This window comes from Puma concolor, chromosome B2, assembly GCF_028749965.1.
Source record: "Puma concolor isolate L17-30 chromosome B2, mPumCon1.1.hap2, whole genome shotgun sequence".
NCBI lineage: Eukaryota > Metazoa > Chordata > Mammalia > Carnivora > Felidae > Puma > Puma concolor.
Genome location: NC_141671.1, coordinates 65,595,496 through 65,599,996, shown reverse-complemented (window position 1 = coordinate 65,599,996; position 4,501 = coordinate 65,595,496). Strand labels below are relative to the sequence as shown.

Below are 4,501 nucleotides of genomic sequence, written 5' to 3'. Positions count from 1 at the left end.
GTGAGGTCATACCTCATTGTGGTTTTGATTTGTATTTCCCTGATGATGAGTGATGTTGAGCATTTTTTCATGTGTCGGTTGGCCATCTGGACGTCTTCTTTGGAGAAGTGTCTATTCATGTCTTTTGCCCATTTCTTCACTGGATTACTTGTTTTTGGGTGTTGAGTTTGATAAGTTCTTTATAGATTTTGGATACTAACCCTTTAGCTGATATATCGTTTGCAAATATCTTGTCCCATTCTGCCAGTTGCCTTTTAGTTTTGCTGATTGTTTCCTTCACTCGTACAGAAGATTTTTTATTTTGATGAGGTCCCAATTGTTCATTTTTTGCTTTTGTTTCCCTTGCCTCCGAAGACGTGTTGAGTAAGAAGTTGCTGCAGCCAAGATCAAAGGGGTTTTTGCCTGCTCTCTCCTCGAGGATTTTGATGGCTTCCTGTCTTACACTGAGGTCTTTCATCCATTTTGACTTTATTTTTGTGTATGATGTAAGAAAGTAGTCGAGGTTCATTTTTCTTCATGTCATTGTCCAGTTTTCCCAGCACCACTTGCTGAAGAGACTGTCTTTATTCCATTGGATATTCTTTCCTGCTTTGTCAAAGATAAGTTGGCCATATATTTGTGGGTCCAGTTCTCGGTTCTCTATTTCGTTCCATTGATCTGAGTGTCTGTTTTTGTGCCAGAACTTATTCGCATTTTTAACACTTAGGAGCTCTTTCTGGGCCTCTGTTTATTCCTTTCTCACAGTATCCTGTGCCCAGTGGGGAATAGGCAGAAGTGTCCCAGAACTTGGTCCTATATATCTGGTCCATTCTTTCCAAACTTTGATAAGTTTGTAAAGCCTAGAGGGATATCTACTAGCATGTTTTCACTATTAATTTTTCCAGTCTTCTTGGTTTTCTGCCCTCTCCTCTTCCTTTGCCTATCTAGATCTTTCTTTCTCTTTCTTTCTTTCTTTCTTTCTTTCTTTCTTTCTTTTTTGTATCTGAGAGAGAGAGAGAGAGAGAGAGCGTGAGTGGGGAGAGGGACCGAGGGAGAGGGAGAGAGAATCCAAAGCAGGCTTCACACTCAGTGCAGAGCCTGACATGGGGCTCGATCCTACAACCCTGAGATCATGAACTGAACCTAAATCAAGAGTGGAACACTCCACTGACTGAGTTACCCAGGCACCCTGCCTATCTAGAAATTTTTATTCAAGTTTATGTAAATCTCTTTCTTGAAACCTGCCTTTGCCCATATCTCCTTTTCAAGCCTCAAAAGTCTTCCTATTTTTTCTTCTCCTGGGTGTAACTTTCTACTAGTAACTTTAGTTTAAATAAGCATCCATGCTCTTTCTGCTACATTTTTCTCATTCTCTTAACTTCTTTTAAACATGAAAAATGTATTTCATTGACATTTATATACTTTCCTGTTCCTGTTTTTTGCAAGCTTCAACTGGAAATTTGTTTCTTCTTTGTTCCTCTTTTTACTTTCATCATCTTCTTGTTTATCACGAACAAGCAGAAGTATATCATCTGTCTTTAATTTGGAAACTCCCTACCTTTTTGCAGTTTTCCAGTTTGTTTTCCAGTTCTTTTTTTTTTTTTTAAGTTTATTTATTTTGAGAGACAGAGAGAGTGAGCCAGGGAGGGGTAGAGAGAGAGGGAGAGAGAGAATGCCAAGCAGGCTCTGTGCTGTAAGCCCAAAGCCTGACATGGGGCTGGAGCCCACAAATCATGAGATCATGACCTGAGCTGAAATCAAGAATCGGACGCTTAACCAACTGAGCTACCCAGGCACCCCTTAGTTTTACAGTTCTTAACAGACTTTATTTCTCTTTCTTCTAGAAACAGAATTTTTCTATAATTTTCTTCTGCTATTACACTTCATACTATGTTCTTCCAGGGTAGTGTTCTAAGAACTTCTCCCAGGGGAGTCTGGGTGGCTCAGTCAATTAAGCGTCTGACTTCAGCTCAGGTCATGATCTCATATCTCATGAGTTCAAGTCCTGCATCAGGCTCTGTGCTGATAGCTCAGAGCCTGGAGACTGCTTCAGATTCCCTCTCTCTCTCTCTCTCTCTCTCTCTCTCTCTCTCTCTCTCTCTCCCCCTCCCCCTCCCCTGCTCATGTGCTATCTCTCTCTCTCTCTCTCAAATAAAAACATTTAAAAAATTTTTAAAAAAAGGAACTTCTCCCTTTAATGTTGGCTTCTGTTTATGTTTGTTTCTCACTTTTACAAAGTTCTGATAATCATAATTGTCCAGTGCCCATGTCATCCTCCAGTTTGCTGAAAGAATTTTTCAGAATCTGCACTTCTCTTGAAAGCGTGTGATGGTACTTTGTCTACAGGAACTTTTCTGGACGTGGCTGTGAAAACTCTGTGTTTCCGAGTGATCCAAAGCCTGTGTGTCAGTTTTTCTGGATATGGCACTCAAGTCCTTGGTTGTTTTCTCTTCTTTAATAAGCTCTTCATATATCAACCTCTGCTCTTATTTAAGAGTGTTCATTGCATTTTCAATGGTTTCCATTATTTCTCTGAGCTTTCAATAAAATTACGTGTAATTTTCACTTTTCACTAATGCTGGAGTCTCTTTACATTATTATGCATTTGGGCCAATTGTTGCTAGATTTTTGCTCTTCCTAGTTTCCTGCCAATAATTTATATTCCAATTCTTCCACTACAATATGCTCAATAATAGTCTCTTTTTTTTTGGTTGTAGAAAAGACTATCTTTTTCTGCTAATAATTTGATTTAAAAAAATTTTCTGCTTTAAGCATTATCTTAGCTTTCTCATTCCCAGTAGCTTTCAGCTTTCTGTTTTGAAGCTGAGATGATTGAATTCCATTCTGAATTCTTTTCTCTTAGACATGCTGGAGCCACTCTAGCCAGGTGGGCCTAGGGATTCGCACAGGGGACACTTCATAGAAGGAACAGACTGTTCCCTGCATGTGTAGCCAGGCCTGTGGCTGCACCGTACCTTAATTTCTTCTTCCATAAAATGAGGTAATACAGTATCTACCTCTTAAGGCTGTTAGAATGGAGAACTTAGTATATGTAAATTCAAGATAGTTTATACCTCAGATTATTATTAATTCCTCAAGTCAGTGTTTTGTATGTTGGCCTTGCTTGTTCTCTTTAATGCTGGTGGTATTCCTCACATGTCTCCTTATCCTAGGATGTCTAGTCATGCTTTAAAAAGGTTTGGATCACTAGAATTTCTTCTGCTATTGTTTGAATAGGATGATTTTCCTCATGGTGTCACTAATAGGAAGAGATTTGATGGAGAATTCTATGTATATTCGTGGCCCAGGCACATTCCTCTATAAGCCTTCATGTTAGTTGGTGGTGAGTAGGAGCTAAATGTCAGTCTGTAGATCCCCAAATTTGGTTGGCTTTCATATATATCCTATCTTTGTATAGACTTCCAGTTAATATGGCATTAAAAGGGACTAGTGATGATATCCTAGAGTGGTGGATATTATGAAACAAATGTATAAAATACAAATAAAATGTTTATAAGAAGTTCTGTGCTTGATAAGAGAGAAGAATCCATGGCTTAATTATAAGTGCAATGCTTTTATCACTTCAAAATGATGTCCTAAGTTCCTTTTTTTTACTTGAAAGTGACATGCAGTTTACTCTCTAGAATTGAGGGTAATTAGAGAATCACTGTAATTTTTGTTTTTTTGTATAATTTTCTGTAGAATGCCAGAATTGCTTGTGATTTAGTGTAGATTCTTTAATTTTGTTGATTCAGAAATAGGACAATAACTTCAAAATATTACCCCCCCCCCCCACCAACAAGGTAATGGTGTGTATCTGGGACACCTGCAAACTCTTGAACCCAGGAGAGGAAAATGAGGAACAAAGGAGGAAATATTCTTCAGTAAAAAAGCCCTATGAGCCACTAGTGGAGTGAGTTGTCTGAGGTTGTGGTCAATACTCTGACTGTTTCTCTGCTGAATTAGATTTCATAACTTCCTATGATGTCATCTGTTCTTTTCTCTCTGGCTTGAATTAGGACCTCCCTTACAGCTGCCAAGTCAGTTTCCTTTAGACCAATTTATAATCAAGTATTTCGACTAAAGTTTTGTGAATAAAGCACTGAATGAGAAGGCAGGATAAATAGATTTCTTAGGCCCATTTTCCTTCTTGCTATCTGACTTTAGAAACCAGTGTTCAATGGACCCTGTATTTCTAAACAATTCCCATTCCTGGAAGGTAGAAAGAGCTTCCTTAAATAGTAATGAGTTCTTTGTCTTTGAAAGTATTCCAGAAGACACTTGAAAACCACTTCTTAAGACTCTTGTGGAATGTTTATGTAATAAGATTGGATTCAATGGCCCTAAAAAGTCTCTCTGAACCCTGAGACTCAATGACTTTCTGCTTTAGTTCTATGGAAAAGAGGCAGGTAGGAAATAAGGAAGAGAACTAGCTTATTTATTCAGACTTGCATGGATTTCAGCCTTGGTTTCTAGAGTTGCTCCAGTCTTCCTAAGGTTGTTCTTTACCTGTCCATTCTGA

General features: G+C 38.5%; 1 pseudogene; it reads right to left on the bottom strand.

The window, feature by feature from the left end:
* Positions 1-406: 406 nt before the first annotated feature.
* On the bottom strand, positions 407-2,719 carry LOC112862743 (coiled-coil domain-containing protein 112-like; annotated as a pseudogene).
* Positions 2,720-4,501: the final 1,782 nt, after the last annotated feature.